Here is a 13,474-nt window from a genome sequence, read left to right on the forward strand (position 1 = left end):
ATTTTTGTTTTAATTCTTACATTCAAAAAGTAATGTAGCAAATGGAGCCAGAATCAGGATTACCCGGGGTTTCTGTGGGTCAGAGTGTGTGACCACAAGCTCTGGGATAAAAAGAAAGAGGAAAGGCCGAGATTTATTGAGCACCTCCTGACTATTCATGGAGGGACTAGGTTAGTCACTCCGCATATGGTATCTCATTAAATGTCACAACAGGCTTGGGATGTGTTGTCATCATTTTACAGATGAGGAAACTGGGACTTAGAGCATTTGGGGACTCATCTCAGGCACGGGCAGCAAGAGGCAGAGCTGGGATTTGAAGAGAGATGGGCTAGACTCCAGAGCCTGCGGTCACCTCCGGGGCCACAGGACTCTGTCCTGGCTGGTGTTGGCTCACTTATCACGCTGACGCAAGAACAGCCCCCAGGGACTCCAAAAGGCTTGGTGACTAGGAACTGACCAGATTGGACCATGCCCGCTATGGAACAAATCTGGAGACTTTACACACAGATGGAAGATCCCCACCCCATCTTTAAATTCTAGAAGCTAAGGGGAAATGACTCAGTATTACCAAACATGACTCTCCGAATCTTGAATAAACACAGGTGTGCTGTCTATTCCCCCAAACTCGTCCTAGGATACAGAGCTCTCCCCCGCCCCCCGCCGCACCCCACGCCCATACACATACACACTGCTAAGACAAATCCCAGTTCCCGAAGAACTGCTTACCAGGGTGCCAGTGATGCGGAGACAGTCACCTGTTATAAATACCCTCATGGAATAAAGATCTTCTTTCCTTTTCCGTAATATTTGCTAACTCAGATGAAATGCTTTTCATCTTTATTTTCACCACGGAAAGTTGGCATATGAGAAAGCTGCAGCATTCCGTCTATGTCACCTTTGACTCTTTCTCCAATGTATTTCATGCTCTGGGTTGGACCTCCTTTTACTGTGTGTTAGATACTGTATCCGTTTCCACGACACTCTAATGTTAGAGTGCAGTGTTGCTTGGTCCTGGACTCCTTACTTGTCCCTCCTCCCCCGGCTTTATGTATCATCTACATGCTGATCACTCCTACTTTAATTTCCCCGGCTTCCATGCCGGCTTCCATGCCTCGGGTCAGATCTCCAGTAGAAATCTCCCATTCCACAGAGCTGCAAAGAGCCGCACTTCCTACCTTGTCTCAAACTTCGTCCTCCCCTCCACCCTGAAGGCAATTCTCCCCGTCATGACAGCACCTCCCCACCCCGTTGTTCAACCCTAGAATTTTCCAGGTTGCCGACCTTTCTCTGGTCCCCACATCAAATTCTTGGGCAGATCTGGAGGTTCTGCCTCTAAAACATCTCGAATCCATCTACTGTGTTTCGTGTCCCTGATGGTATTAAGCCGCCAATCTTTTGCCTCAACTACTTTAAGCTGGTCTTCCTGCTTTCATCTGTTTCCTGTCGAGCAGCCAGAATAATAACTTTAAAACATCAATAATATTATGTATTGCTAGAAATCTTGAGATGTTTTCTGGTTTTACCTTATCATGATCTATAGGACTTGCATTCTCCAGCCTCTGCCTACCTGTAGGACTTCATCTCCTGTACCTCTTTTGACTTACACCCCAGCTGCCACGTTACCCTTCTTCCTATTCTTTGAACATGCCCAGCATTCCCCTTGGGTTTCCCGGGATGCTCCTCGCATTCTTCCCCCGGACTTGCCATGGCTGGGCCTCCCTTGTTATTCAGGTCTGGCTTAACAGGTTTCCTCCGGAATGGTTCTTCTATGACCACCTTGAAGTAGCTCTCCTTTACTTTGCCAGCCATTATCATGTGTTCTGTTTTAGTTCTTTTTAATAGCAATTGTAATTATCTAAAATTACTTTTCAATTACTTACCTGTTTACTGTCTGCTTCCCCCTGTGGAAAGACCTCTCCCAGGAGCAGGGAGTGCTTCTTGTGTGGAGCCGTATCTCTAGACCTAAGACTTCCTCTGACTGAAATAGTAGAAGGTGTCCGGGCTGTTTTCTCTTCGGTCAGCCTACAGAATAATGGCTCACTGACTTAGGACAGGACTTAAATAATAATATTTTTGTTTTCATGTTTGCATTAAAAAATAAAGTAACAAATGGAGCCTGAATGAAGGTTCTAACTCAGAATCAGATGGGCAGATAGTTGGTATTTGATGAAAGTGTATGGACTCTTGAAGGCACTCTGGCTTGAATATGACCATCAAGGAGTGAAATGCTGCCCTTTCCTAACTGAGGCTATAATGATGATAAAGGAACATTGTATTCATTTTACAGCATTATAAGTAAATAAAGAATTCTAGCTTGTATTTAAAATATACATTGCATTATGTCACGACTTACTGGATCATTTATTTGTCACACCAATTGAACTTTGCAAAACACCAACCCCTTAAATTCATTCAAAGAAGAAGAATATGGGGGGAAATCTGCTTTCCTAATTGTGACCAGCTGGTCTTACTGTACATTTCTGCTTGAGTCTCATCACTCTGAATGCCTAGTATTGCTTCTAAAAGCTGAGTTGGCCAAAGACGGGCTGCCCTAACAAGTGACCTCCATCTCACCTTGAAAACAGTGCCTCCAGGTTAGCTGAACTGGACTGTGGCTGTCCTGGCTCGTAGCCAATGAGCCAGCAGTCAAGAGGGTTGGTTGCCTTTTGAAGGATACCTTTTCAAAGCAGAGGCCCATGGTGAGGACTCATCCCTCTGGGTAGTGGGGGAGGCATTGATTTTGCTCTTGTATTCCCCCTAACAAACAGGAATATATTATTTATTCTTATCCCTTGCTTGTTACCACTTGTTATCTAAAAACAAAGATGTAAAATAGCCAAAACAGGATAGAAGCGTGAGGTTTCCTTTTGCCTCCTAAGGAGGACTTCCAAATAGAGGTATTTTGTAAACAGCTGCATGTTCTTTGGGAGAGGAAATTGGAGTAACAGGCTAGCTGGGGGAAAAAAAAAAAAGAAAAGAAAAGAAAAGAAAAAGAAACACAGAGTTGTATAAGGGCTTTTCTTCTGATAAATCTGGGTAAACCTGAAGGAGCAAAGGAGGTAAGTGGACGTTTTATTATCTGCAAACCAAGCCCGGGGCATGTGGTATGACCAAGAGCAACTTCTCCAAATTGAAGGGGATCTTTGTTAACTTCAGGTTAAACAACAGCAATATAAAATGAGAAACAGACTGGATAAATTTAAGGAGGAGCCATTTGTTTCCGTTAGATTTCTCCTGATTAGGTCTGTGGATCAGCTAAATTGGGTAAAGTTGTCTTTTGCAGTTTGTAAGAGATGTATTTCAGGATTCTATGTTAACAAAGAGTGCAAAATGAGTTCAAGTCAGATTCCACATAGATTTGGAGGAAGGAGAACATGCAAATCATAATGAATGAAGTAGAGAAAGATTTCCTGAGGAGTCACAGCAGTTAGATTCTTTGGGCATTTTCTTTTTTTTAAAATCTGGATGGGGGATGTGAGATGAGTTACACCTTCAAGGGAATTGGGCTCCGCTGTTTGTTCTTGAGATTCAGGAAAGACAAAAACTAATTCAGGCTTAGCTGAGTTCTCTGCACGTTATCAGGATTAAAACACAGAAAGTCCTAGAAATTCAGAGTTAGAAGAAACTTTGAGGATCTACTACCCAATTTATAAATGGGGACACGGGTCCAGAGGGCTTCCATCCCACAGCCAGAAGTCAAGTCACTTTAAGGGTCACAACACTTTCCCCTTAATCTCTTCTCTATCAACCTCTCTCTTGTAAGTTGGAAATTCTCAACCTATTTGAAACGATAGTGGCCTGGGGCAGTGCAGGTAAGGATCTGGTTGGACTTCATGTCCTAGTTGGAGACACATTTGCAATTGCAAACTGAAAGCCATTTTGGAAAACAGTTCAATAGAGGGGACTTATACTTAGATTTTTCATGAGTGTTTCTGTTTTGTGTACCAAGGGATTTCTTTATTTCTGGGACATTTCCAGATGAAGAGAGTGAAAACAAAACAAAACAAAACAAAACTTCATATGATTCAGTGATGGTGGTTTCAGTTGATTTTAATTTCTACCAACAAGCTAATTATATATTACCCTGTTCCTCAAACCCCAACCACCCCATCCCCAAAGTAAATGACGCCTGTTTGCTTCCTGCCTCTGTGTACTCAAAGAGAAGCTGGAGACAATGAAGTTTCAGGCATGTAGGTATACTGGGTCTGGAATACTCGGACATTGACATCTTCATTTGCAAATCTTTGGGAAAATATTTAAAATTATTGTAAGCCAGATTATTTCATTGACCTTCTGGAGACATGATGATCTCAAAAGCATCCCCTAGAACTTAGGGCCACCATCACTGATGTCAACTAAGAAAAATGAGAACTCCTTTTTTTTTTTTTTTTAAATAAGTCATACTCTCTAAGAAAAAGGAAAAAAAAACCTCTCTCTATAACAGAAAAGCTCTTTGCACAGGAAAGTACTCTACTGCATTAATTGTAATAATGAATGTTGAAAACTATCTTAGTATCCAGTAATAAGGTAATGATTAAGTAAATCATGGCATATAACCTAAATAAAGTATTGCATAAGAATCCAAGTTGATCATTATGGAAACTACAGCAATATGGACATGTTTATTTAATAATTATGCACTAAGTGTTTACTGTAGTCTAGGACTCTACTGGGCAGTGGAAATAAAGGAGTTCCTCAAATAGCTGACACTGTAGTAGAGGCATCAGGCATGGACAAGCATTTCAAGAAGAAATTGGACTATGAATGCAGAGTGCTAGACGTATGTTCTGGGAGTTATAAGCCATTCAGTATGGCCAGGAAGAGAGGGGTGGGAGGGAATGGAGCCAGAAAGGAAGATGTGGGCCAGATTAAGGGGCCCTTGAGATTTATTGTGTGGATAAAGAGGTGTTATTGTAAGTCTTCGGAGGATAAAATATATGACTACTATAGTCATGCATTCATTCATTCACTTGAATATTTATTTGTTAATTCATGGATCACTTATTAAGCATTCATTGTGGTAGACACTGGGACTATAAAGATGAATAAAAAATGATCCCACCTCTGAGAGGCTAACAACCTTAGTGGTGGGACACTGTCATCAAAGAAAAGCATTGTTAATACTGTGGTAATCAGCACTTCAAAGGAGCCATCTACAAGGTTCTATAGAAGATAGAGTCCTAGCTCTTAGATAGAGTCCTATCTAAGGAAGGAAGAACTGTCTTCTTTCTGTCCATCTTAGGTTTGTTGGCTGATGTTCTGTAAATTAGATTAAGAGAAAAAAAGGTGGTTAGTGCATGCATCGCCTATGTACACGGGAGTGTTCAGTGATGAGTAACTCAAAGGCAGTGTAAGTTAGAACTTGGACTTCATGGAGTTTTAACAAACACACAATACTTTTTTAATAAAGTGACAAGACAATGGAAAAGGACTGAGTTTCTGGGGTGGCAAACTGTGGGAAGGTAAATATATGGGGAACTAATGGATGATAAGGGCTAGGTAGTAAAGTTTGTTACACAGATTCCCTGGGGTAGTTAACTTCAGTCCTTCCTGGTAGAGAGGGGGGCGCGGGGGTGGGGGGGGGGGGAGTGTTGAAGCCAGGGGGATGACACCTTAGCAAATTTTCATCTTGCTTTTAGGCAAATATGGGGAGGTTGGAGAGCTTTGTTCTCATCTGTTTCTTAATCAATTGCCTTCAGCTCAAAATAATCCTTAGGGACGTTGAAGTGGCATATTTTGGGGTGACATAATCTGCTACCAACCACTTAACAGAGGATAAATCAGTCAGGAAAACAAACAAAAACACATTAAGAATTTCAATAGAGACAATGTAATACAGGGATTTAGTTAACCAGATCTTAGAGAGAACTGAAAATACAAAAAGGGAACACTGAGGTTTCATAGAGATAGTAACCTAAGGAAGCAAAACCACCTTCTAGTCTGAGCAAACAAAGAAGACATTGGGGTTATCAGAATTCAGAAACTTGGAGAGAGGGGATCCCTCCCGGGCCTGCCGGTGCTGGTGTTTCCAAGGAGGGTGGGGCAAAGCTGGCTCTGGGTACACCAAAAGAAACTGGGAACGGGGACGAGGGCTATTGTCAGGCCCAAAGGTCATTGCTGGGCGACGTTACAAGAAAAGCGAGCAAATCAGAAAGCACAGGTCCCTTCGACTTCCTCCTGCCTTCTGGGCTCCCTTTAGCACCCCCTATTGACAAAACCAAAAGGAATTCTGCTGACAAAAGAAAAAGGTGGTTGGCATCGTAAGGCAACCTCACAAAAGAGGGAAGAGGAAAGGGGGTTGAGAGCGGCCAGAGAATAGCCTCATCTCCTGTCTCCGGGTTCAGAGTGTAAATCCAATCAAGCGAGGAAGCCGGCTTACAGAGAGGGCACTGCAGGCGGAAAGAAATTCCGGGTGCTAAGGCGTGCGTGATGCCATCACAGGGCTTGGCGCTCTTGGGAGTTCAAGTGCTGATACCCGTGCACCTGGAACGCCAGACACACTGGGAACGTCTTGAGCAGTGCAACTGGAGGGATTGAAAGGAACCACGGGGCTGAAAGGGCAGGGACTCCGGGGCTAAAGAGCAAAGCCAGATAATAAAATAGCTCCGCTTTTAGGGGTGTGTGTGTGTTTACCCTCAAGAATAACCTTGAATCTGAGGGGGGTTTTTTGTCCCAGGGAAGGGGAGTATTTGATATAGCCCAGAACAAATAGGTCATTGCCTCCATTTTTGAATTTCAAAATAGTTTTTTTTTTAAGTCCCTAGGGAAACAAGATAGCCTGAGGACAAGCCCTTTTGATTTGCAAAACTACGGCTTTTTGAAATGGAAAAAAATTAACTCAACACTGCAAAAGCTTTATCAGAGCCAAGAAACCAGACTTTATTTTAAGGAGCCATCGAGTAGGGACATACAGGATAGGACGGAAGGGAAGGCACGTTGCTGTTCCACAGGACAAAAGAAAAGCCCTCAGCGCAGAGGGGAGCCACCAACCACAATGTCAGATTCCAGCGTTCCTGCTGTGTTCATTCCTCAACCCCCACGTCTGGGAAAGACCTGGGCAGGGCGGGGAGTGTGTGTGTGTGTGTGTGTGTGTGTGTGTGAACTTCCCGAGACATTTAACTCGAAGTCCCAGAACAAAAAGTCTGTTCCTCAATTCTCCAACTACAGCGTTTAGCCTGCTGGGCGGAGAAGCCTGGTGTTAGCCTGGGGCCACAATGGTCCCTTAGGATGCACCTGGGAAAGTATATCCCCAAACAGTAGAATAAATGGTTTTGTTTTCGGTGGAACTCGAGTTTTCCATATTATTTCATGTAGCTGCAGTTCATTCACTTTCATTTGAATATAGTGAATTGTGAGAATATTCTCTGATTTGGTAATCCATTTCCTGGTCAATAGATGTGCTGTTTCTTGTTCTGACTCTTCCCAACACTGTGAACATGGCATCTGTTTCATTAGGGGTGGAGCTATAAGCTATGTGACTGTTCAATTTTATAAAGTAATGCAAAGTTTTCCCAGTTAGTTATACCAGTTTGAATTCTCAGCAGTATTTTTAAGGTTTCTGTTGACTACATCCTTTCCACCACCTAGTATTATCTGACTTCTTAATTTTGTCACTCTAGCGAATGCAAAATATTATCCTATCGCCCTCGCCCCGCAAGGACGACAAGAAGCCTGGTTCGGATGCATCTTCTCTCTATTTCTGCAAGTCAACACACTTATATATGCTTACATGACCAATCAGGGAGCAGGGTACAGGAGGGAGCGAATCAGGCTGTGCACCTAAACGAACAACTTCGCTAGCAACCAATGCTGTGTACGTCCTCTTTGGGCGTTCTGCTTAGTCTCACGAGGCAATCCTAACCTGGCAACTAGCCAGGCGCCATCTTTTAATGGCGGAGGCCGCCCTGGCCAGGGGCCTGCCTCCGACATCTCCCCCTTTTTTCTTTTATGACAGGGATCGTGCCTGTCTTAGGTTGTCAGTGGCGGGGAATATCCTTACCCGTCATCAGATGGCAGATATCAATGATCTGCGTCCTGTCTTAGGTTGGTATATTTCCCCCACCAATCTTACCCGTCATTGACTACTGATCCAGCATACTTAGCCACACTTGGGGGGATGTTCCAGCCTCAATGGCTAACAAGGCCTGCACCATGGCTTGCTGTTGCCTTGGTTGCTGTCGCCTCCAAATTTGCAGTTTCCTTACTAGCAGAATCAAGCCCACTACGAGTATTATCATCAGACCAATTACGCTAGCCCATTGTTTCGTAAAGGTTAACACATCTTGCAATGTTTTGATTATCTCTGGGAGGGTTGCAAGCTCAACTCTGGTGTTTTTTATCCTTGTCATGCCTAGTAGCAGGTGCTGAGTATAGTTTTGGAATTCTGCGGACTAATTCCCCCGCAAGTATTGGGAGAGTTGTCGGGAGACATTCTGTAAGTCACTCATATTAGTATAGGCTATGGGAGTTACACAAATTGCCGGGAAGGGTACTATACATCCCAGTCCCAATAGGGCCCCCCATATGTCCACTTGTTCTTGAACCAAATCAACTCTCTGGTTGACTATCAGGATTCCTGCTTGCAGATGTGCATTGATCTGAGTCTGTGTTTGAAGGGCAGCAGCCGTTCCTTCTGCAAGGGTGTTCACAGCTTCCGCAGTGGGTATAGTTGCAGCAAGCGAGACTGCTGCTGCCGTGGCAGCTGCTGTAGATATAGCCAATGCTGTCACAATGGCAGCTGTGATACCAAAATCTTTCTTCTTAGGGATACGCATAGCAAATTCTTCCACTGTATTCAAAAAGGCCCGAGCAGTTTTTGCTTTTAGTGGAGTTCCATTGGCTTTCAGCAGGTCTTCTAAAGACCCTTCCAACCGCACTTTAGATACTTCAGATCCCATTATGAACACACAGACCACAGACGCGGACGTTAAAGACTCGCCACTAAATCCCGGCTCTAAGGCTGCCCCGCTTCTTATTGTGGACTCGCTATAGCCAGGCTCTAAGGCCACCCCGCTTCTTATTGCGGACTTGTAAAATCCCGGCTCTAAGGCCGCCCCGCTTCTTATTGCGGACTTGTACAAGTTAATCCCGGCTCTAAGGCCGCCCCGCTTCTTATTGTGGACTTGTACAAGTTAATCCAGGCTCTAAGGCCGCCCCGCTTCTTATTGCGGACTTGTACAAGATTCCCACCACTTTGATCGTTGTCCCTTCCCCGCTTACCTGTGGTTTCGATAAGAAAATCCCGGCTCTATGGCCGCCCCGCTTCTTGTTGCGGTCTTGTACAAGTTTCCCACCACCTTTGTTGTGGTTTTACCCTGCTTACCTGCGGACTTCTCCCTTGCAAGGTTTTTCTATTGTTACTCCCCGCTTTACCACAGAATTCCCACTTTTGAACGTGGCTAATGTCCCCGCTTACCTGCGGACCTTTACTTCCCGCTTTCCTGCGGATTACCTTGCAAGATTCCTTTATTTAGTTCCCGGGTTTCGGCACCATTTATCGCCCTCCCCCTGCAAGGATGACAAGAAGCCTGGTTCGGATGCATCTTCTCTCTCTTTATTTTCGCAAGTCGACACACTTATATACGCTTACATGACCAATCAGGGAGCAGGGCACAGGAGGGAGCGAATCAGGCTGTGCACCTAAACGAACAACTTCGCTAGCAACCAATGCTGTTTACTTCCTCTTTGGGCGTTCTGCTTAGTCTCATGAGGCAATCCTAACCTGGCAACTAGCCAGGCACCATCTTTTAATAGCAGAGGCCGCCCTGGCCAGGGGCCTGCCTCCGACATTATCCTATTATGATCTTAATTTCCATTTTCTTTTCTTTCATTTTTTTAAAAGATTTTATTTATTTATTTATTTGACAGAGAAAGAGAGAGAGAGTTGGAAAGGAAACACAAGCAGCGGGGGGTGGGGGGGAGTAGTAGAGGGAGAAGCAGGCTTCTCGCAGAGCAGGGAGCCAGATGCAGGGCTCAATCCTATGACCAGGGGATCATGACCTGAGCTGAAAGCAGATGAGATACTCCACAACTGAGCCACAGAGACGCCCCTAATTTCCATTTTCTTGGGGATTAAAAAGGTCAACTATCTTTTTATGTGTCTATTTGTCATTAGGGAATTCTGTTGTGTGAAATTCCTTTTTTTTTTCTTTTTTTGTTTTGCCTTTGCTATCAAGTCCCTTGCCTTTTAATATTGATGGGTAAGAGATCTGTAGATATTCTGGTTCGAATCCTTTGTTAGTTCTAGTTCTTGCAAATATCCCTATCTTAGTTTGTGATATGAGTTTTTACTTTCTTAATAATGTCTTTTGAGAAACAGATGTTCTTAACTGATCAGACTTTGCTTTAGTGGTTAAAACTATGTCTTGTTTTCAAGAGATTCTTCTCTACTCAGAGGTGATAAAATTTTCTTTTAAAAGTTTTAAAATTAGGTCATTTATTTTACACTCTCAATCCACCTATAAATTGATATTTCAGAATGGTATGGCAGAGGGGTTGAATTTTATGCTTTTTACATGGATAATCAATGATTCCATTTACTGAATAATCTGCCATGCATAGATATACATGTCCATATTTCAATGTTCTATAACCACTTTGGATTTTTAAGAAGTCCTGATATCTGAAATGAAGAAACTCATTGGTCTGTGAGAGTAATTTGGCTGTTCTTGGCCCTTTGATTTTCTACATGATTTTTAAACTCAGTTTGTCAATTTTTAAGAAATAGTCTTTTAGGATTTTTACTGAATTGCGTTAAATCCATTCAGTCTCAACCCACTTCATTCTGACTTCAATGTCAATGTCCATTCTGACTTCAAGTCTCGAGGACTCCGCTGCAGTGATTTGCCAAAATCACAGAAACTCGTCATATTACCACATGGAGTGGATTTGTCTTCATCCTCACTTTACTTGACCCGGTAACAGTATTCAACACAAATAAGAACTCTCTCCTTTTTTTGAATCAACTTATGCTCTGGGCTTCGGAAACATTACACTGTCCTGATTTCCTTCCCAAATTAATGAACTCTTCTCAATTTTTATGGCTGGCTTTTTGCATTGACCAACATCTGAAAGCTGGAGTGTCATGGGGCCTGGTAGTCAATTCTCCCTTCTTACTTGTCTTCCAGTCTGATGGCTTTAAATTTTACTATGTGCTGATATAGAACTGACCCGAGCTTCAGACTCACGGATCCAATTGCATAACTGACATTTCCAATTAAACTCCAAATAGATATTGTAAACTAAATGCACATGAAAAAGGGCTCCTAAATCTGATCCTATTCCAGTCAAAGTCAATACCTCCATCATCTACCCAGTTGCTTCACCCCAAAAAACAAGGATCCCAATCATTCTAGGTTCCTCTTGCCCTCATCCTCTGTATCTAATCCATCAGCAAATGTGTAAGTGCTACTTCCGGAATACATTTTGAAACCATCTACTTTATCATCCCAGTCTAAGTCACCATCCTCTTTTGTTTTCACTACTACAAGAGCCCACTAATGGGTCTCTTTCTTTCTCTTCGTGTCTCCCCATAATTCACTCTTCGCCTAGCAATGAGAGTAACCTAATAGGGCAAAACACGTGCTGCCTTTGGTGAAAGTCTTCCAAAGTCTTCCTGTTGCACGTAAAATAAAATCCAAATTCCTCACCGTGGCCTACAAGGCACTACAAAGCTGACTCCTGCCTTTCCCTTAGGTCCCTGCTGGCTGATTTCATGCCCATTGGCCTCCTTTAGCTTCCTCAAATACACAAAGCTCTTTCCCATGTCACTGAGGCCTTCAGCTCAGTGCACGGCTCTTACCACCTCATCTTTCTTCTGTCTGCCTACATATCCTCATAGGAGCCTTCTCCAACCCTAAAAAATCAGGAATTATCTTATTTATATATTGATTTACATGTTTATTCCTGACTAGAATTAAGTTCTTTGAGGCCTGAGGCCTTGTCTGCCTTGTTCATCCTTACATCTGTAGTACTTGGGACAATCCTTGGCATGTGGGAGATATTCAATAAATATTTACTGAATGGAGAAAACCTTCTCCCAGAGGGAGTGTGTGGTATGATAGGGAACAGGACAGACGACTGGGGCTTATAGAGCACTTAACTTTTTTTTTCTTCTTTCAACCACTAGGTTGAAAAAAAAAAAAAAAAAGGTAGGCAAATGGACTTGGTATAGAAAGGAACAGAGAAAAATGTAAACAACTGATTTATCGGGGTGTAAGTGTTAATGGTATTTCCTTCCTTCTATTATGGTTGCTATGCTATTTGTGTAATAAATCCAGATTTGAAGAGAAAATTAACTTCTTTGGGTTCATACGGTCTTATAATGAAATGGGCTGCAGTCAGCTTCTGAAACCAGTATATATCTATGATTTTTGGAAGAAGAAATGAAACCTATAGGAAGGTGTTCATCTGGATATGCTCTTTCACCTTGTCTGATGATCTAATTTCTGCCCCCCATACTGAACTCACACACTTGTTTTAAAATCCAAAATACTACATAAATTAAGAACACAGTTCTTTAACTCATATGTTTCATGTCTAATCTATTTTGGAAAAGGACAGGTTTAAACGATTGTCTTTTATCTCAGTTTTAACTATTATCTTAAGTTTTAGTTGGATATATAACTGAAAATGTACCATGGTTAACATAACATTCTGTCCAAAAATTAAAATATACTGGAACAGTCATAAATGATGATAAATACATACTTGTATATATTACTTACTTATTTAACAAATCCATACATAGTGCTTTCTGTGTGCCAGGCACTTTTCTAAGGTCTTTTAATAGGAAACCATTCGATCCCATTCTTATAAAAACTTTATGACATATGTACTATTATTATCCCCATTTTATATAGAAGGAAGATGATACACAGAGAGATTAAATAGCATTCCTAAGGCTTATAGAGCTCGTAGTCAATGCCAAAGTTTAGATTAAAATCCAGGCAGTTTCTTGCTACTGGATGTTCCCGTGATTGAAACTTGGTTATGGAAATGAAAATGTTTTCTTCATCCAATTGCAATAATTTCCACATGCTTGCCACATGCCTGTCCTTTTGAATAGTTGCTTGTTCTGAAACATCATGAGAGGAGCCAGTGCCAGGGATAGCTAGTGAAGTATCATTTAACACCATGGGTTCTGAAGGATATCATTAATACTCCCATGGTCAGAGCCACCGTTGACCATTTTGTAGCCTGTGCAGAAGACCATTCCCAGGCCATGACCCATTGAGACTGGATATGATTGGCACATCTTAGAGTTGCTTGGGTTTAACTATCTGCAATGACCTTGTGAGTGGCCTACAGACTTAATAGCTTTCTCAGAGAAAGACTTCCAACTGGGAGATCCTTCTCTCTACATTGCCCATTTTTAGTTTTCATCCATCAAAATTTATTGTTAAGAGAATGTATTAAAATGCCAGTCAGTGTCCTGGATACTTGTCATGTCTCTTCCATTTTGAGTTCACTAGAA

The 13,474-nt window shown here is 42.4% G+C and overlaps 1 long non-coding RNA gene across 3 annotated transcripts in view; it reads right to left on the reverse strand.

Moving 5' to 3' along the window:
- Positions 1-13,474, reverse strand: part of LOC309841959 — a 75,567-nt gene that overhangs the window by 25,365 nt on the left and 36,728 nt on the right. For 2 of the 3 annotated variants that reach the window (XR_014299417.1, XR_014299418.1), the window contains exon 4: positions 9,843-13,468. The exons of the other annotated variant lie outside the window; for it this stretch is intronic. This is a non-coding gene — a long non-coding RNA (uncharacterized lncRNA). Of the gene's footprint in view, positions 1-9,842; positions 13,469-13,474 lie in introns of those variants that run through there. 3 annotated transcript variants of the gene reach the window in all.

The sequence above is a fragment of the Mustela nivalis genome, assembly GCF_964662115.1.
Source record: "Mustela nivalis genome assembly, chromosome: 1".
Classification (NCBI taxonomy): Eukaryota; Metazoa; Chordata; class Mammalia; order Carnivora; family Mustelidae; genus Mustela; species Mustela nivalis.